At 42.1% G+C, this 21,565-nt stretch overlaps 1 protein-coding gene across 3 annotated transcripts in view; it reads right to left on the minus strand.

Annotated features, from left to right (window-relative positions):
- Nucleotides 1-21,565, minus strand: part of chrm3a (cholinergic receptor, muscarinic 3a) — a 95,254-nt gene that overhangs the window by 67,378 nt on the left and 6,311 nt on the right. For 2 of the 3 annotated variants that reach the window (XM_084376210.1, XM_084376211.1), the window contains exon 1: nucleotides 20,178-20,363. The exons of the other annotated variant lie outside the window; for it this stretch is intronic. The gene's annotated coding sequence lies outside the window, so the exon portion shown is untranslated. Of the gene's footprint in view, nucleotides 1-20,177; nucleotides 20,364-21,565 lie in introns of those variants that run through there. 3 annotated transcript variants of the gene reach the window in all.

The following is a 21,565-nucleotide window of genomic DNA, read 5'->3' on the forward strand; positions in this document are numbered from 1 at the left end:
CTCCGTACAGTATGTAACAAAAACAAACACGCAGTCAAAGAAAAAGGCTTTTCTCACACGTCGGAGAGACACCCCGGGTGATTTTTAATATATTGTGGCCACACTATAATTCGACGTGTATAAGACTGAGAAGTGTTTGTGTTTTCAAGGGGACGGCTTCAGAGAGAATTATATGTTTACCAGTTTTGTGAAAACTTGCCTTTCGAAATCATGGGAATAACATCTCTGGGCCATTTGTTTGTCTTTTTCACAAGTTATTTGTCCGCTTTGAGCCTTTAATGCTGCACAAACAGCAAGTCATAAACAGTCGGGGTCAGACGGGATCTTCACCGAGGGAACATGAAAATGAGATCAGAGATGCATCTGTGCAGCATTTTTAAAGAGAAGCTGCAATTTAAAGATATACGTATTATTTAACATTTCTGCATTAAGATGTCTAAAAACAACGAGACCTTTGTTTTATATTTTGTTGAGTTTTGCAATGCATGATCCCAAATGTAAACGTAATGTATTTACCTACATTATAAATTTTACTGACGTGACGTGATGTGACGTAATTATTGACATCATCAAACTACTTATTTCCTTTTCATTGTTTTGATTGAGAGACCTATCGTGGCAGAAATGACATACTGTGCGTTTAAGATTAAAATTGTGCAGACACAAAAAAAATGTAAACTTGACAGTAATGCTGAAAACTAAAATACTACAACACGTTTATACCATCAACAGATAAAAGGCTGTATGTTCACTCACACGCCGATGAAACAGCAAACAGGTATCTTTTACTTTCCCCTGAAAAGCTGCGGTAAGCCACAGTTGTGACAGCTGAAGGGTTATTACCAATTAGGCCAGCTGTGTCTCTTTGCCTGTGTGACTGAGGGGAGTGAGAGAACAGCTGAGCCTGTCACAGGAGGTGACGGAGACAAGAGAAGATGTTGTAAAAATTCTCTCGTCAGGACCACAGAAGTGGAAACAGAAAAAGATTTAGAAACCCAGCCCAGTAGCTGATGAAAAATAAAACCGAGGAATAAATTTATAGATACCAGACTAACTGCTGACTTGTGCTAAATGGAGCAGCGAGCTTTTCCCTTCTAAAAAACATGTGCCCACAACGTAAACAACATTAGCTTTAAAGATACACTCCATGGAGCTCACAGATGAGCTGGAGGGAAACTCGAGTCGTTTGAGGGAATGTTTTGGTGTTTTCACAAAATCACAAAGTGTGCCTTACAATTTTTTTCATTTTGCATCTTACTCGTTGTCCAGTGGGATGCCAACGACCTCATCTGTAGGGCACAATTTGTTATCCAGTGGAGAGATAATGATGCTGAGAAACATAATGACGTCTCCACAATAACCACACTTCTATTTCAACTTCTATTTCAACTGGGTTTGATGAGAGATTTTGGCACAGAAATCCAGACTAATTAAAACAAACTCAACATTACACTTAAAGCAACACATGCAAGAATTGGTATTTTCTTTGTAATTTGGCACCCCAGCAGTTTCAGATTGCAAATTGCTTATACACCACCGCTTAAATATGAACAGCTGTAAACGTGTAATTGGAATGAGTCAACAGCTTTTCAAACGGCCAAACATGAAGCAAGTGCAACAACACAAGCGCTTAGCAGGCCAGATAATGTTACTTACTAGTCCAACAACAAGAAGGCCAGCTCGGCATCTGTCTTGGAGCCTTTTACTCTATGAAGAAAACTTCACACAAAGCCTCTGTGCTAGCATTGTAAATACCAACAATCCCATGGTGCTCCAGGCTCCTAGTCTGGCCCGTGCAGAGTCAGCTAGCTGCACAGCTAACTGAGCTAACTAGCTAATGGCAGCTACAGTTAGAAGGCTACCTTGGCATTTACTCGTCTGTGACCTTTTGCCTGCTCACTGCCTCTTAGCTTCCGCCTTCAATGTCCTCTTTGGTCTCTTTGCCTCTGTCCGGTTCCGTTCCAGTTGCCCGCTAGCTTGGCACAGGTTCTGAAGCACATTCTGGCGCCGCTCCCTGCCAGCATTCCCTGCTCCGGGCCTGAGAACCTCCTCCTCCCGGCGGTCCAAAGCTCCTGTGCTAGCAGTGGAAACACCAACAGTGTGTTCCGAGCTCGCAGGCTGGCCTGTGCAGAGTCAGCTAGCTGCATGGCTAACTGAGCTAATTGAGCTAACGGCAGCTACAGCTACCATCAGATAGCAGTTACTTAAAGCTTGTTGGTCATCAGGAAACTCCTTAATCACAGAGAGTTGAGGCAGAGCAGCTGGAGGACACCAGAAGGAATACAAGAAACTTGTCTCCAGTAGAGCCGTACGGCATTGTGTCCTTCCCCGAGTAGATGTTCCTGCTGATCCAGGTTACCCAAGCAGAGTAGTGATGACAGTCCGCATTCTCAGTGACTTTGAAGCTGTTATTTTAAGGTAAAATAGTTACATAATGTTGGGTTAAGTTCTTGGTGTTTCACATCCATTTGACTGAAATGCATTTTCTATCATTGTGGCTCTCCACCGTTTTGTCTGATGTACCCACACAGCTCTGTCAGATGATCTACCTCTTTATCGACGCACCATCATGTCCAAAATGTGTTCATTTGTACCCATTTTAAACTGGACCTTTATATAAAGGCGGACATTGTTATTTTACATTTTTCATACAATCGAACTGTCAGCTGCAGACGTACCCCCCTGAGATACAAGTACCTCTGGCTGGGAGCTGCTACTCTATAGCATACTATAGCCTATTTAGGGTTTGAGAGGGTATTATATTTAGACGAAAAACAAAAACAAATTAGCATCCACAGCAATGCTCTGTCACCCACTGTAAGACAGGAAATCATGTGTTCAAAGCCTGAAAATACCTTTCGTACAGATGCACAGGAGGTTGGGGAATAATGAGAGACATAAAATTATGAAAAATGCAAAACACAATCAAAACCACATGCATCAGAGAGCACATCTTAACAGCCTTATTAGAAAACACCCATCCTGTCAACACAGAAACGGATCCATAGTTTACCATTTGGAGTGAAACAAATATGGAGGCTCATGCTTCCTGCACTCCTTTGTTCCCTCTCTGCTCTGCTGGATCAAGAGTTAATTCTGCTCAGAGTGACTGTGGGCTGCAAGTGACAGCAGTGAATTAATGATTCATTATGCCCAGTGTAAGCAAATAGTGAGCCGGTGATGGAGGAAAATGGATTTACGCACATCCAGCGCCAACCATGACATCTTTGCAGCTTTTAAGAAATATTCGGGTACCCACGTAGAATTCAAAGCAGCGCTGGTTTTTGAAAACCACAGGATGAAAAAGAAACATGCAGCTCAGATCCACAGATTTTTTATGAAAATTGCTTCTTAAGAAATCTGAAACCCGAAAACTTTGACGCTCATAATCATTCATTATGAATGTGATATATTGCTTGCTCAGCCAGGGGCTTTCTTCTAAATGAATTTTCCATTTTCTTTTCATTCAGGTCAGTCACTTGAGTCTCTACTTCTTAGCCTCACCATATGTTCAGAGGTACTATAAAAACTGCCGGGACTCTGTTAAGTTTGCAGGGTGTTTGATGCTGCAGAGGACATCATAAAAGTTTGATCGTTATGTCAAAAATATTCCTCCAGTTTAGGATTATTAATGCAGAGAAAACTGCACAATTGCAGAACGTGTACTACATGCACATTCCATTAAGAGGCACAACGCTGGTTTTACTGATGATGTGCTTTGGGACACTTTGTGTCAAACACATCAGACTGTTTCACTGGTTCAGAACTCGTGGCGTAGCTATAATACGAAAGCTCTATTAAGGTTCACACATTTGAGTCTACGAACCTCTTAATCTACTGTGTCCACAGATCACCTCCAGGCTGTAAATTCAGCCGAGCATCACAGATTAGAGTCTTGCTTCTCCAGTTCCTATTTAAGGGAGAGTGTTGTTGAAGTTCACAAATTATATCATCCCTTCCTCCTACCTTTTCCCATCCCGCCTTACTTCTCTATCTTTGTCACGACCCAAGAGAATAGCGTGTATGAATTACAGCCCAGTCGCCAGGATATAATGTTAGTAGTTATCGCTTCTGCAAACCACAGATACCTCTAAGTATCATGTCATCGGCGATGTACCACTTTGACGTTCGTACATGTTCATTACCTGACTTTCACATCAGGAGGTGGAGGCAATGGTGGCGGCGTTACAGGCGACAAGGGTGACCGCAGTTCGCTTCTCCATCGCAGTGTTTGAAAGTGTGAAACTACTATTTTTATCATGGGGCAACTGTGTTTCAACATTTATAAGAGTGATACCACTGGGTGTTTTTAAGAAGACCTAGGGACATTTCCAGATGTGTATGTGGCGACAAAACCAAGTGTTTTTAAAGAAACCTCAGGACTTTTCCAGCCATGCTTGTGGCGACCTAAACTGGATATTTTTCATAGGCAGTCGGGAAATTTCCAGCCATGTTTGTTGCAAATAAAACTGTGTTTTTCGCAGGAAGTCAGACCATCTCCAGCCGTGTTTGTGGCCTCAAAACTAGATGTTTTTAAGGCGACCTTGGGACACTTGCAGCCATGTTTGTGGTGACTAAAACAAGTATTTTAAACCAAACCATGACGTGGTTTTAGTGCCTAAAACTAACCAGAGCTTCTTTGCCCTAAGAGCTTGGGTTGATGTTCTTAAAATCTTAATATCAGTGGCAACAGCATAAAGAAATGAAATAACACATCAACAGATGCTACAATCGTTCAAACTCCAGAGACAGGAAGTGTAAAATGGATGGTCTTATTCAAACAGGACTTATGAGCAGGTTAAATATGGAGCCACCGATGTCTCCAGGTCGCCTGGATGTACAGCGAACCATCTGCATGTGTCACTCTGATGGATGAGGCTGGAGCAGAGATCGAATGGCCTCGCTGTTTAGACAAGCCTTAGGTTGGGACCCATCCTGTCACTTCCACTGACGGATTGGCTGCATTGAACACGAACAGGCCCGTACAATCACGGCGACAATGCTCCGATAATGGCAATGAGGGATTCTGTCTGTTCCAGAGGCGTGTGGGGGGGGGGTGGGGGGTGTAGAGCTAATCAGTGTGAAGCGTGCATGCATTTTTGTAGCATATCTATCAAGGAGAAAGTGGGAGAGTAAATGCGTAAATTCAGTCTGGTCTGTGGACCAGACTGAATTTAAAAACGCTGAAGAAACGAAGCCCCAGAATCACAGTAAATACATTCAGTGCATAGGACATGAGGGATTTCTGGTTTCATCCCCCTGCAGTCCTCTGAATTATGTTACTATGAAAGAATTGATTTTCTCTTTCAGACACCCAAAGACTGCAGAAGCTACCACAGAAGTAAATCAAATAAGGGGGTGAGGGATTTATTAGAAACACAGCCTGAAAAATCTCCTAATAGGGACACACGTTCAGAGCTGTTTCAATAACAATATCACATAAGTAAACTTCTTTTCTTTCATGCTGGATTCTGTATGGCATATTGTTAGGACTACAGTGAGAATGAAAAACCAAACCAGCATCCTTACATTGATATAAATAAAGTGATTATTTTCTCTGAGTTGTTAAATTGTTGCGGCTCAAGCGGCGGGGATGTAACGATAACAAACTTACATAACTAAACCGAAAATGTTTATGCTTTGGCAATCGTGATGTTTTCAGATTTGTTCTGTAAAACGGAGAAAGAAAAGTGACTGCAGCTCCAAAAATGTCTGCCTCGAATGCAGCCGTCTGCAACACGAATTGTCATTTCATTTTTTCATGGCTCTTTGAACAATTTCACAAGAGAGACAAATGAATTCTTATTCAGGCTCTCAGTCTCTCACACAGTACTCCCGGTCAAAATGAGATTTCGTGATGTGTTTGGTTGGGGCATCATCGGAAGCAGGTACCTGTATTGTTGTCCACACACATGCACCATTTAGCACTATTTGTGTTGTGCGCCTCTAGTTATTTCCACAATATGGATGTGAAATCCAGTTTTGCAGGAATGTTGCAAGCTAACAAACAAGTATGCTGCCGAGCCTGTTTGACGTGCCCCTACGAGAAGACTTAAAGTATAACACTGCTTAAATCAGCGTATCATGTCAAAGCTGCAGGGATGAATGTCAAACTGGTGTTAAAGGGACAGTTTACCCCAAATTAAAAAACATCCTTCAGGCCTCTTGTTCTGAGCCGTTTCACGTCAAAAACACAGATACTGATAACAGGCCGGGCCGATAATAGTTCAGACAGGAAACTCCCTATTTGCGGATTATCTTAAGTAACCAGGTCATGATTTCTGGAATGGGACAGTGCTGTTGAGTTTTAAATGTATTTTTTTGTGCTTTGAGCACCACAAGCTGAGAGCCATCTAGTTCTTCTATATTCCAGGGACGGCAGACACCTCTACGGCCGATATCTCCAAAACCTGGCTTCTCACACTGGAACAGTTACACGGACAAACAGATTCCCCCCCCCCCCCCCCCCCTTTAATGAATTATTCAGTTAACAGCTGCAGCTGAAACGTTTTGACCAGACAATTTGTCTGGATCAAATAACCTGATTAGAACATTTTTTTTTTTTTTTCTTTTAAGCGTTTGTGACAAATTTTTCATTTCACCCTTCAGCAGCTCTTAAAACTATTCAGCAGGGAGACGAATAAATTTCAGTTTTAGACACCTGGCGCTGCAAAGACTGAAAACAGTCAAAACATATGAGTCGTGGAATTTCGGCTGTCTGGAGTCTCTAGAGTTCGTCAGTATTCTTGCCTCGATGTTACAGTTCAGCGACAAAGCATTTCACTTCAGGAGCCAAGTGGCCTCAATCCCAATTAAAACATATACATGCGGCAGTAATATGATTAACTTTATTCACCTTAGCAAAGGATGGCGCTTGGAAACTAACCATTGAATTAAGAGGGAACCCAACACTGGATTGTGAGCAATGTAAATAACCTCTGTCACATCCTGATTATGATATATAGACACCAAAGTGCTTTTCTTAAACTTGCTGCCAAAGCTGAGATACAATAAAAGAGGTCATTACCAAACCAGGGACATGACTCAGACTCTCTTTCATTCGCTCTCCAAGGAACCGTCGTCCACTGTTAAGCTATTATATGTCCTCAGATCCTGATATGTAACGTATAAATAATAAACACAGCGGCGGCGAAGAGGTCACAAGGTTATCCCGGCTCCCCTGGTGGTTTTCAGCAGTTGAGGATTAAGCAGGATGTGACTGATGTAATGATAGCGGCTTAAGGAAAATGAGGCAGATGACTACAAACTCTAACTGCCCCTCCACGTCTTTGCTGAAAAAGAGATTTAATGAGATTAATTTAAAGAGCTTTAGGGAGACTAATCTGGCTTCAAAAAAAGAAAAACGAGCGGTTAAATAAACATGAACAGCAGAGAGGAAGAGGTGGCACACTGCGAGAGAAAACTTCAGGAGTTTACTCAGGGTCACCGACAACATGTAGCCTTTTTAATGAAATATCATTACGCAAACGAATGTGTGAGCTGCAGCAGTTTAACGTACCAGCTCAAAGCCTTCTGGGATCACACCCCCAGTATTTACAGTATTTATTGCATCTGCTGGTACACAGTGGCGCACTGGATGTTTTAATTATTTAAACGGCTATGAGCAGAATTATTATGTAATTATAGCATCTGTTTAATTGTTCTGACGGCAGAGGTTTGTGTTTGTAGACACATTTAACAATCCAAGTTCAGAGGAAACACACTGCAATTGTTTTTTTACTTTAAACTAGAGGGCATAAAGTCAGAATTTCCAGCCATGCGAACGGCTCGGCTCTATGAATGTCAGTCTGACGGTCGCCTGCTCTACCACTTTGACCCAGACTCATATAATAATATCTCAACATATTCTGCACTGTCACAACATTTTTTGGTTTTGAATAAAATATCTTGACTGTCATTGTTTGGATTTTTGTTTAGACATCCCCCGTTTTTTTTTTTTTCCACTTCCCATCTTTATCTGCTTTCAACCCATGTCTCTGCGCACCTGTGTTTTTTCTTCTGTTCCCTGGCCCTGTCTCCCAGTCACGTTCTACCCTGGTTTGTACTTTGTTTTTGGTTTGCACTTTGGTTTTTGTGCTCATGAATTTTTACTGTTTTGCTGCCAGCCTTTATGCCTGCCTTCTTGTTTTGGATGTTGAAATGTTGGACTTTGGATTTTATGGACTACAGTTTTGTTTGCATTAAAGTTTGCTTTTTGTCCTGTTACCTGGCCGCCTCTGTATTTCTTGCATTTGGGCCCAGTTTTGCAGAATCTTAACAGTACGAACCAACTGAAAAAGGAGAGACGAGGTATGAAAATAGACAAAGACAGCAAGTGGAAAGTGACACACGAGGAGATTAAAACAGGAAACGACTAACGAAAAACACAAACTACGACATCAACAACCATCGAATGGACTGGCATTAAATTTGCTTCTGATATTCATGTCCACACCAGGATGACTGGTTATCGCTCTGAGTATCCCTTAACTTTTCCGCCATGATCAGGTCAGAATTTCAACCGTTTATGGCTACACACCTGAAAAATGAATGACCTGTGTTCAAATATTATCATGCTGACAATCAAAACAAAGACAGTGAACTTTTTAAAAATGATACATGCCCCACATCAAAATGTTTTTGCACTATTTTAGCATGATGACGTTAGCATTTAGCTCCATGCACCACTGCGCCTCACGAGTTTGAAATTGGGTTAGGCTTAATAAAATAAATAAAAGGGGACTCAGGGTTTTGGCCACTTTAGGTAAAGTCTCTCATTTAATTCTTACTTATTACAAGCAGATGTACATACGTAACCATTTTTGTTAAGAACATAATAAAAATCATATGATCAAAAACAATACATTCTTCTTCAGTTATCTAAAAAGTGTTATTTGCTGTGAATTCAATCGTGTTCTGGATTAAACATTCATATCAAAGCACAACAAACACAGACATCACCCATTGGGCAATCTTTTTGATAAGAGGTGGTCTGAGTGGAGAGAGACACAATTTCACGGCAAAACGGCTCACAAATCTGCATCGTGCCTCCTAATCTATTTGAGCACAATATCAGCTGTGCTAATTCATTCTCCTCAGCGCGAGCGGGTTTGTTTGGAGCAGAAAGAGCCACAAACTAAAAACTAAAATGGTGTCTTGCTTTGTGCCTCCGCCAGCTCTGCTGCTGATGGAGAATAAGAGCCCGTAGTGTCCTTTGTCTTTCTTGTTTGCCACTTTCATTTGAGGAGATTTAAACTGAACTCGATGCCAGGAATCCAGACTTTCATAAATCAAGCTGATTTAACCATTGTATTTTCATGTTTACATCATATATTTGGTTGACTAAATATTGATAAATAATAAGATCCCACAAATCCAGCACGTTGCCTGTATATGCAATAAATATGCCCAGTTTGGGTTATGATTACATTTCAAAGAAACACAGAGGGTACTAAGCCAATAAACACTTTTCTTTTTTTTTTCTACCAACATAACCCTGCCAAAAACTTTTGTATGGAGATGTGCCAGGCAATTCCATCCATCCTCTCATGCCTCTGGCCTGCTTTTCATCTCAAAGACACCACTAAAGTTAATGTACTCTGGCTGTCTTGTCCTCCACCAAATCTCCCTGTTTGTGTAATACCTCAGAATCTGATGATTTGAAATTAGATTGAAGGCTGGAAAAAAAAAAAAAAAAAAATACTTCCACAACTTTTCCTTGGCAAAGCCGTTCGATAAGGCCTGCACCTGATGTTTGTTGTTGCCAGAGGGTTTTGCACAGCTGATAAGGATGAACAAAAAAAACAGATGACCAATCCGAACACCTACTGCGGTGATTCATGTCGCTGCACTTCTTCCACAAAGCTTTGATGTCGTGCCAAGTTACACACATTCCGCCGATGAGCTCGAGATTATTATCACTCTGCTAAATGGAAGTAATCCCCGGGGAGGTGTTAGAGGTTTTCACTGCTCCATCCACAAAACACGGAGGAGTGAAAATACCAGCAAGGGAAAAGCTGGCATTCACCGATCATGACAGGGATCGTTGCTGCAGGGTGGGAATAAAGACAGTTTATATAAGGATTACACAATATGTTGTTATTTAATATGGGAAACTTTGTTTTATCCGCTATCGGACAATAACGAGATTGTAGCGGATAAATAGAGCTGATAATACAAAAAGTTTTAACGCAACAGATCTTATTAAAGCTAAGGTTAAGAACTTCTGTTATTTCATCAGGGAAGCAGGGAATCATCAAAAAAATCCATATTGTGCATCTCCAGTTTATTTTGCGTTCGTGTGTGTGAGGCCGAGGTGCACGGTGTACGACTTGGTGAAGGATTGCAAGTAAATTCAGACTCAACATTCAGAATCGATGTGTATCGATATTTCATAATCTTTAACACTGCTTGAGGCTGCTTGATGTGTTTTAGATTTGTTGGAGGGTTATCATCAGTTTCACGGGAGAGATATTTCGCCTCTGCTTTAATTTAAATAAATGTTACTTAATACTGGTAAACTTATCCAATACGTCTTTAAAAAAATGAGTGAAAGGTCCAAAAAAATGGCTTATTTGTGTGGTAGCAGAACTTGTTTTGTGTATTTCATCACATAACAACACTCTGATGAATATGGCTTTGTACATGGGCCTGTCGTGCACATAAAAAGAGTGAAGAGCTAATTGTAAAGGGTTCATCTTAAAAGCAAAATGTTCAATCTGGCTGATGGACTAAGACTGCTTCACTTTCTCTTCCGTGTAATCAGGCTGTTGTCTGCTTGTTACTCTTATGCAACACTTCAAATCCCAGTAGGAGCATTAAACATCTGCGTCCCTCATGCCTAATCCTGTCTCAGCTCTCCAACCTGTCCAGAGGACTGCCCCACTGGGCAGTAAATCAGTGACGATAAAGTATTGAACCAACCGCTTCTTCAGGCACACACTGACAAGACAGTAAATTGGAGGTGAAATTTTTTCATTCCCTTTTGTTGCTCTAGACTCATGTAAATGTCAGCTGAGGATTTGACCGGCTGGCCTGAGGGCTGTGGGTCTTGTTGGCTTGGATTAATTTTCCTCTACAGAGTTTCGCCAGAGGGCTCGCTCCACAGCTCGCCCGAGCCTGGTACAAGTTCTACAACCCCCTGTTTCTTTCTGAAATGTCAATCAACCTGCGGAAGGAAAGACTGAAATAAAGGCTCTGGTTTGAACCCTTCTGAAGAATTGGCCAAAAATGTCACTCTTGCGCCTGCTTCAGGGAAAAACTGGGAAATCAAAGTTTCGAAGAGAGTTCGTTTTACTTTACTTTGAATGTGTGGTTCTGATTTTGACATTTGGGGGGAAGGCAGGTGATAAAACGAAGACTGCACAAAAGACAACCTTCAAGCACCACTTCAAGTGCAGGTAGAACAAAGAAAGTTTGGTAAAAGAGATAAATCAGGTGAATCCATAAAAGAAAAGAAAAAACAGCTGGGTAAACAATTAACCAGTCATGAGGGTGACATTAAAGTAAAGATCAATAATTGATCCTCAAAGCATGACTGCACCATCTGCTTAAATTCTCAACAGTGCTATTCAGGGAAAAAATAAATGACACATGTTTGTCTTAACGGCTTCATAAGCAGCACCAAAACGATCAAAATATCATTTAAGTGCCCTCTGCCCCAAGACATACGTATAGCAGCATCTTTACACTTTAAGGGTGCTTTCAGACCTAACCTGTTAAAATGGACCCTGGTGCATTTCCCAGGTTGGGTTGGTTCATTTCGGCTGGTGTGAGAGCTGTCAATTGAACCCTGGCGTGGACCAAACAACTGTACTGAGACTGCTTGGAAAGGTCTCGGATCATTAATGTACAGGACGCATCCCTTCCAACCTGTTTCTACCCGTGGTCATTATTCAACATGCGGTCAATACACAGTCTAAAAACATGCATTACTAATAGTTATTTCTTCGTGAGCTTTGTGACACCAAAGAACACAAATACACGTCAGATGCATTAAGTGCTGCGTAAATTGCTGTGACATTCGATTTCCCCGCATGGGTCCTGATGATGCACCAATGACATCATCATCATCATCATCAGACCAGAACTTTTGTTGCACTCTCAATCTATGAAACAACACAGCCACAAAATCAAATCAACACCTCAGTGACATCAGACCCCAAGCTGAACACAGCAGTAGGATTTTGAACAGCAGCACACACACGCACACACACACACACACACACACACACACACACACGCACACACACACACACACAGTATAGTTAGCTTTTACAGTAGAAGTGCTGCTGTTTGGCACAGCAGCTCCCCACACATCTTATCAAAACCCCAGTTGGCAGCAACTCAGCATAGATATTAGCTCTGACAGGTTGGCACAGCAGCCAATCAGCAACTCCAAATCCCCTTGGGGAAAAAAAACACTCGCTCACCTTTTTTAAAATCTGGGTCCCATAAGCTTGTCAACAGTGTCCCTTTATCTGCATCCAGAGCTAAGATCCTCTCTGTAGACATAATGACCAGCCCCATTCAGCCTCTCTTGTGCCATATGCTGCTTCACAAGTACTTTTTGATCGGTTCTGATGTGGAAAAAGATCACTCGCGCTGTTTTAATTGTGTGACAGGTGTTAAATAAAAGAGAAGCAGAGACAGGCCTATACTTCGATGTAGATTACAGAGGGCCATTAACATAGATAAGCAAGGACGTGCAGACACGTTGATGACATGAGAAAACTGTGTGATTATCCACGAAACAAACACGCGACTGAAGCGATTGTAGTTCTTTAAACATGTCTTAAATATGTCTTCTGTCATTAGACTGCGAACAAAAATCAGGTGAAATGAAGGCAGAAAGGATCAATGATAAACCGATTATGTTAGAGTTAAGTTCTCCACCTCACTCCAGCCTCTGACATGATCTGGAGATGGAGCTCTACAAAGCCAAAAAATGTGATTAATTCAGGATGTGTGCTCGAGCCGAGTGCTTGATACACAATTTGACTCACTTGATATGTGGCTAATGAGCTGGATTACAAAAGCGAGAGGGAGTCAAGCAGAAACAAACAACTGGAGAAAACCAAAAAAGGGCACAGCAGGCATCATTCTCGGTTGTAACGTGCTTAACGCTTCACAGCAGAATCCTAAAAAGAGCTAAAAATCCTGACACATTTATTTTGACGGGAACCTAATCGCACAGCAGCATCTAGTCTAACTTTACGATGGAGTGATTGGACTTTAAACACTTTAATTAAGTTTTAAATGAGGAGGTTCTTGTTGTGACATTAGTGAAATATGATTCATGAGCTCATCATCTCACAGCTGTAATGAAAAGGTATCCTCACTAATCAGAAATATTTCTGTCTGAGCACATTAAAGGAGACAAATCAGGCTTTTTTTCGTTTTTTTCCTCTCCTTCAGTGTTTTATAGGTTCTGTTGCATGTCAAAGGTCTCGAAAGTTAAAAAGGTCAAAGTCGGCACCAACGGGAGCTCCTCTCTCCCACAGAAAACCGTGCTCCTGGAACGCCTCGTCAGTAGCCCCGCCTTAAATTCGGTGACTTTGTGACATACACACTACGTCACCATGTCACATATTTGCATAATTTATGCCTAGCGGCTAGTTTGGCACGTAAGAATTGCTCTGTTGTTGTTAGCTGGCTCGGGCGTGTGTGAGCTGACCAATCAGAGCAGACTGGGTATTCAGGAGGGGGGGCCTTAAAGAGACAGGAGCGTCTCTGCAGCACTGGACAGTATGAGAAAACCAATGTGTTTTTTGAGCATTAAGGCATGTAAACCTATTCCAGTAGTAACCCAAAATAATAATGTCTCTTTTAAATGATATGAAATCAGATCTGTATGCTCACTGAAGCGAGCATCCAAGAGTTAATGGAGCATTTTTTTTAATGGAACGACCAACAGATGTTTGTTTGTCTACAGCAACATCTGTCAGGAGGAACGCCGTCCATGAATTATTAACTTAAATGCTGATTTTATCGACCAGCAGCTGTGACAGAAATCCATCCACTCACCTCGAAGTATAATAGCATCTGCTTTTACCGCACAATGAATGCAGCGTGTCGCGGTATGTGGTATCCTTTAGATTCTGCCAGCCTGAAAATTCAATCAAACATCCCGCTGACAGCAACACCATCATCACCTTGCAATCACGAGCCATAAATGCAAACTGCACAGTCTATAGTGTTGCCTTAATGTCAGGAGATAGCTTCGTTGTGAGTGTCACCCAATATGTATGATGATTGAAAGCATTTTAGTTTCATTGTGAGCATTTATCCCATGGTACATAGATGGATATATCTTTTCACTGGAATAAAAACGCTGCATTGATGGAAGAAAGTCGAGAGCGGACGTGCTCTTTGGAGAATTCAGCAAAGTGGAAACAAGAATCAATAACTTTCAAAGGAAACTTGGAAGGAATTGGAAAAGAAGCTTTGTGCCACAGCATTATCGTGTTTTGGATTGATTTTTTTAATACTTTAAAAGAGGACTTGTTTTTGTTCAGTTTCCCTTCATCCTCAGCAGCAGTTCCCTCATATTTACAGTCGCCTAGTCACTGCTCTAAGCTCTTCCCAGGATTACGAAACGGAAGCCAATACAAATGTGTCAACAGAGGGTAATTGCTATCTTATTAACACTTTAAACTTGCAATGGCCAGACCCTATGAAAAAATTTAAGGCGTGGGCGAGCCGCAGATTTTACTAAGAGGACGTTCAGCTCACATTTCCTCAAAATGTTTATGAGGAGCTTGTTCTTGTCGGAAATCTGTTAGTTTTACTTAAACTCCGATCTCCCAGAGCCACTGAGGATAGATTTTCATAGAACAGGACTGAGCTGTGTGTACTAGAGTTTAATTTACAAAGCAATCTTTAACGTAATCAATACTGTGTGAAACTACATTAACTCAGAATAATAAACAAGCCATCGATGACGGCAACATTAATCGGAGCAAAGAAACGTAACGCTGGATATTGAGAGATCGAGGCCGGTCCAAGTCAAACATCCATCATCATCCTAATGTCCTTTCTACGTGTTACACTTGAGCTGGAGCTGATGCAGAAGAAGTTTGTTTTTTTATTTACAGTACACATACTTCACTGGAGCTCTATAAGCCTCTGTTGTCTTGTTCGCTGTCTCTTTCCCCCCCTCTATGTATGATCAGCGCAGCTCTCTTCTTTATCCCTCCCTCCGGACCTCCACTGAATGATGTGTAGCAAGTTGTTATTGATTTTATTTGCAGAGAACAAAGACGGAGAGGACATAAAAGAGCCGTCATATATTAGACATGAATCTGAATCCCTCCCCCCCCCTGAAGTGAGGTTTACACCGTCAGGAGAGCCGAAGTAAAGAGAGCGAGACAGTTTCTCGGAGAGAGGCAGTGACACATGGCAGAGGATGTGGGTGAATGATAAAGAACGAAGCACGGAGAGCGTTAAAAGAGAAAAAATAAAAAAAGATTACAAGTGCAGCAGTAGAAGCCGGGGTTTGCTAGACGGCTACAAACTGTATGGAAATACTGGTGTGGATGGCAGCACTGCGGGATGTTTCTTAATGCAACATTCACAGTCACGGCTGACAGATCCAAACGTGCACCCACCGGACAGTTTACATACCTAAAAGACCTACATGACCTCAACCCTGCCTCTATAAATCACCCTCTGCTTTTCCTGGCCAATACCTGACCTCTGAACTGTTCCTCACTTCTATTATCTTGACTTGTGTGTGTGTGTGTGTGTGTGTGTGTGTGTGTGTGTGTGTGTGTGTGTGTGTGTGTGTGGATAGCTGTGTGCTGAACATACACAATATCCTAAGGTAAACACAGAGCAGCGTTGTTAACAGCCCTGAAGTGAGCGCCTTATTGCCACCAATAAGGGGCAGCTCCAACTGAGCTTGTGACAACTAGTAAAGGTCAGCGAGTGATAAGTGTCACCTCAACAAACCTGGTGTGAGCTATAAAAGACGCAATTGCATCCTCAGGGCACCCTTATTGGAGGTAATATAACCATGATACAACAAAATAAATTGCAACGTCAATAACGTGATATTTGCATGAGGCGCCAGTATAATTATGATTGAACCCCTTCGCTGGTACTGTATCTAAACTCATGGCCGTGTAAAATACCTGTGAGATGTCAAGATGCTTAATCAGACCTCTGAAGTCTGTGAGTAGCTGCGGTTACATGGACAATATTTATATAATCTTCTGAAAATCCTTCTGCTTAGAGACTCCTTCTTAAATGTTGAAATTTGTGCCCGTCTCTGAGTTATCGGTTACATTTTCAACGTCGATTAATAGGTTAATGATTTATCATTAACATCCCTTGTACGTGACACTTCTTCTGTGGGGTTGACGCCAAAACTTTAACGGGAACTTTGCCGATCTCAACCAGCTTCGTATCACTACATTTTTGGCAGCGTAGGCAAATGAACAATGGTAAAACTTCTCTGCATTTTGCCGCCAATAATCCACGAGAGCGTAGTCGCATTAAAAGGCAACCCTCGGTCTCTTTCTCTTCGATCGAGTGAGGGGCGCTTCACCAAACCTTCGCTCAAACTGTCAAAACTAGGCAGTGCTGATAAACTATACAGCAGGATTTAGAGAGAAACGATCATACAAAGTGCGTATGCATTCCTTCTGATCGGGTCAGATCAGGCTGGTCTCTTCCAATTGATGTGTTTACACGAGGCATTCTGATTGGGTGATTATTCATATTATTAGTGAAATATTAGGGTCCATGAAAGCATAGCTAATGTCTTCCCAGCACTGTGTCTCTGAAGCTAAGCAGATCCTGTGAACATGGGACAACAACAGTAGCTGCCCAGAGCGTGGAGACAAAGACGAAGAGGCCGAGCACACACCCCACAAGGCTTTACTGTAACTGCACTGTGAGGCGGCACGTCTGCTTACTGGAGAGACAACAGAAGACGAGAGAGGAAGTGCAGGGCTGCATAAACACAGCTGTTTATGGACAAGCCGACACTGATTGACAGCTTTCTACCTGATGCTGAAACCACCGCCTCCATCAGCACTCAAAGTCTGGGCAGAAAAACTCATCTAACAACACATTTAAGGGCCAACTGCGGGGAATCTGTGTTACTGTTTTAATAATTGAACCGAGATGGAAAAGTTTCTGCCCATGCACCCTCTAAAGATAGACACTGTGCCTTGCTCTGCTGTGGTCTGCGTGGCTGTGAAAGTGGATTAGACGGGCTTTAACATCAAGACGAGCTCTAATGAAACCCAATGGGGGAGTTAGCCCGTCTGTTTGGCCAGCTGACTCCCGTAAAATACCCATCACTGTCTCCTGTTGCCTGCTCTAAAAGTAGCCTGGTGGTGCCAGTCAGTGCCTCTGGGTTATACTGTTTGATTCTATTGTCTGGATCATACAGCAGCTGAAACTCTTTGTTTCACTCCATCATGCATGTTTATTTCATATTCTTGTGTTTTGTAGTTGCACTTTTATTGAACCTGCCTTTTTGAATGATATATAACTGTCTGTTAGATGTGATCATGTCATATATGCATCCTAGTTAGCGTAGATTCGCATAAATATTAGAAACAGTACTTAAATAGCCCAGAAAAGCCTTTAACTGACACCTGCCTGGACACTCAATGTGACGTGAAGCTCAATTCAAACAGTGGTTGCCATCGTATTTGTCCCACTGTTCATGTTTCTAAGCAGTAGACTTGCTTCAAATAGCTGATTTCACTGAAATACAGCTTAATCTACGAAAAGCTGCAAAAAAAAAAAGCACTCAACCTGCTGATATAAGGCCAAAAATCACTTTTACTGTGGGGACACTCAGTTGGAAGTGAAACTCAATTAAAACCACGTTTTCCCATCATATGCATGAATCATATACTTGCTTGGAAAAGGTTCCTTCACTGGAATACAGCTCAATCTAGTGTGCAAAGGTGCACACGAACGCTTAACAGCTTGACTGGCTCATTAAACCTCATGCATCCCCTTTGTTTACTCCTTACAAACATCCAAGTGTAAAATCAACAAGTTGTGGAGTGAAGTTGTTTTTTTACGAGGACTCTTGGCAGGAAGCAGTGGTCATATTGTTTTTTTTACCTCTGAAGGGATCCAGGCTAGCTCTTTATCCCACTTTCACTCTTGATGCTGAGCTAAGCTTACCAGCAGCTAGCAGTGGCATCACGTTTATTGTACAGATATGAGAGTGGTATGGATTTTTTTTTCATCAAGTGTAAATCAACTGTGATGTCACCCATTGGTTTGTGGACTACTTTTTTTTAAGGCCTTGAGTTTGGCATAGTGACAGCCACCATCTTGTGACCATATTTGGAAAAGAGGGTAAAAATAATTTACAAAATTAACATCGTATCGAAGAAGCCTTGAAACTAGAGATTGAGACCATAATCTCAACAGAAACTGTTTACTGAGGTCATAAATCAGCTGAAAAGTCGTTTTCTCATAAGCTTACATACAATCTGACTTACATTTGAAACCTGTAGTTGCCCCCTTCTGGTGATTACAAAGAATGCAGGTTTAAGGCACTGCCACATCGACTTCACTTTTGAGGCCTGGGAGATATGTCCATATTTTATACAGTCAATGCTTTTCATCTGACTCACAGCAAAAAATGCGATGAGCAAATTTCCAGAAACCTCAAACTGTTCCTTGAATGATTAGACTGAACTGTAAGAAGAATAAAGTGCCCAATCTATCATCCCTCTTATTCTTCTTCTCAATTTTTCCAACGCCATCAGAACATTTTCACCATCTTGGGTCTAATGAGCCAAAAGCCTCAGCATCTGTGCTCACGCCAGCACCCACGCAGAACTACAGGTACAGCAGAAGGTAAGAAAAAAGCAGAGACATTTTCATCCTGCTTGGAGCCAGCTACACCTCAACCATCAATGTGCCATCCTCCACCCACAGCCCATTTGGGAAAGTCATAACGATGATCAATAAGGCAGTAGCATTGTGCACAACAAAACCATTCATCAAGAGGGGAAAGCCTGAAAAAATATTACTCAACCGATATTGACCGGGGCTCAAACAATACATCAAACTGCGAGAGCTCTATTGCTGTTCACCTTTGTCTCTCATCCTCTCCTGCATGTGTCTCTTTTTCTGAATGTCCTCCTCCACTGCGTCTCTCCCCACAGCAGGCAATGGAAAGTCACAATCATCCAAACACATTCCTGCTCCACCTTTAACAGGCCGTGCATTCACCAATGCGTGACACTGAACTTGACTGCACTGTTCCCTAACAGTGGCTGTGTTGATATATTGATATAAAAAACACACTGATTGTGTTGATATATGCAACACATCAAAATGTTAAACTGTAGAGGTGGGGATACTTTGTGAATCACGTACGGCGTCTGTGTTGTCAAACTCACACTGTGGCTCCTGTGATGAATGGCTGCAGGCGTGGACTAAAAGGAAAATATTTGCACCATGGCACAGATGCCATTCCCTCTGCTCTTACTCATTATCCAGCAGCACAATGTCAAAGTACCCCCAGGTCACTGAGAGGGAACATTCCTTCACATGGCCATCTATGGGCAGCATAAATAAACAGGCACCCCAATTCATGAAAGCCCTCCACTTGCCATGTAAGGACACGATTAATTTCTCTTCTGTCCACAGCAACAAATATCAGATCACCAAAATAATAATCAATGTGCCACAGGAGGGAGAATACGCACGAAACACAGCCCCTTTCTGGTGACGACGCTTATCTTCTGTTTGATTAACTTTCACTCAAGAGATAAGAACGAGATTTTTCCCGTGTTTTGATTAACTTTACATGAGCATGTTCGCCTCAGAAGCCACGTCGCCCCCTTTTTTTTTTTTCTTGGAGGAGAGTGCAGAGCGCAGAGAGGGCTGGGCAGGGATGCTGAGCCGGCCAGCAGCGGGGTACAACAACAGCAGCAGCAGCAGCAGCAGCACTTGTTTGCCAAACTTGCATTCAAACAAAAGCACATTTAATGCGAAAAATGCTGAGTTTAAATCCGCTTTGGAGACAAACACGAGTAATCATTAATATGCTGTTTAACTGTGGAACTTCAAAACGCAGCGTTGCGCGGCGGAATAACAGCGGCAGGGAATCTCTTCTGTCAAGTAGAAGGCGACTTTTCTGTGCGTAAAATATCTAAAACTTTCCACTTTTGTGTCTCGTGTTCACCTACCTCATAACATTTAAGTGCGCAGCACAAGTAGATGGGGAAAATGGCAATCCAGTCAAAGTTGTCTCGGGTCCATGTTTGGCACAGCAGCAGTACGGCAGTCCAATCTAGTCAGATCTGAAGCGCTAACAGTACAACGAGGCTCGCCACCTTCTCCCGTCAGCGAGCCGTGCGTTGGACGGCGATGCGCGGAGCACCGCGGGATCTCCAAGGGCGCACGAACAACCAGCGCGTCGGGATTGGTCAGAGCGGCCGTGACGCACCGGCAGGTGGCACACCCGGCGAATGAAAAAAAAAAAAAAAAAAGTCCAGATTCATTCATTGATAATAGCTGTGGGAAACTATAGGAGCTCGACACACACACTGGCTCAGAAAACCGACGAACCAACCCTGTGGGAGTCGTTCAGAAATGTCAGGGTCTTGCCTGTTTCATCGTTGCCTCTCCACACGCTGAGTCTACGCTATTTTTCCCGTTTTAATAATGGGACAGTGACATCAACCAGAGCTTCAAGCTGTTTAATTTGGCACAAAATACTGAGCCATTTCATTTGGCACCAGCAATGTCCCTGTTTTGTAATTGCAGTCTGTTTCCAGATGACTCTGCTGCTGCAGTTCTCTAACACAAAGGAGTGCTTCTGTTTGCCTGCAAGAAAATTAGCTATTTCTCATATGAAGCAGCCAAAATTGGTCTCAATGATTGGTTTTTAAATTCTTTATTAAAACACTTTTTATCCTGCTGACGGAGCTATGGAGACCTGACAACACGCAAACAAAAGAAGGATGAGGAAAAGAAAAAAGCAGTCGCCTGAGTGAGTCTGGGGACGAGTGCGGACACTTGCACATAAATAAATTACAGAAAAAGTATGAAGCTGGAAAAAAATCATTTCATTTGTCCATTTCACCCAAAGAGGGAAACAACCAGAGGTGGCAAAAGCACACCCATTCTTTACTCAAACAAAAGTACAGATACTTGTGTGAAAGTACTGATTCAACTTCTTTCCTCAAATAAAAGTAATGAAGTGCGGCTCTGAAATATATTATATAAGTATAATAATAAAAAGTATTCCTCTGAAGAACAAGTCTACCAACCACTTCTGTGCAAAGCTAACTGCACTTCCCATCATATTAATATAATTCAACTTTAAACTTAAAGGTAGAATCAGCAGGATTTGGCCAAGCTGTTCCTAAACACAGCCACAAAGATAGTTGATTACTGAGTGTCACTCCACAGACGTCAAATACCGACATTTTGGGTTGGTAAAGTAAAGTGAAAAATGAAGGAAATCCAGGCAGAAGGCGGCGGCGAGCAATGACGCCAAAGAAAAATAACTGATAATTCCTCTCAAATGCATCAAAACTAAAGTAACGAGCCTGTTTTGTAAATGTAAGGG

The sequence above is a fragment of the Pagrus pagrus genome (genome assembly GCF_965226575.1).
Source record: "Pagrus pagrus genome assembly, chromosome: 15".
Classification (NCBI taxonomy): Eukaryota; Metazoa; Chordata; class Actinopteri; order Spariformes; family Sparidae; genus Pagrus; species Pagrus pagrus.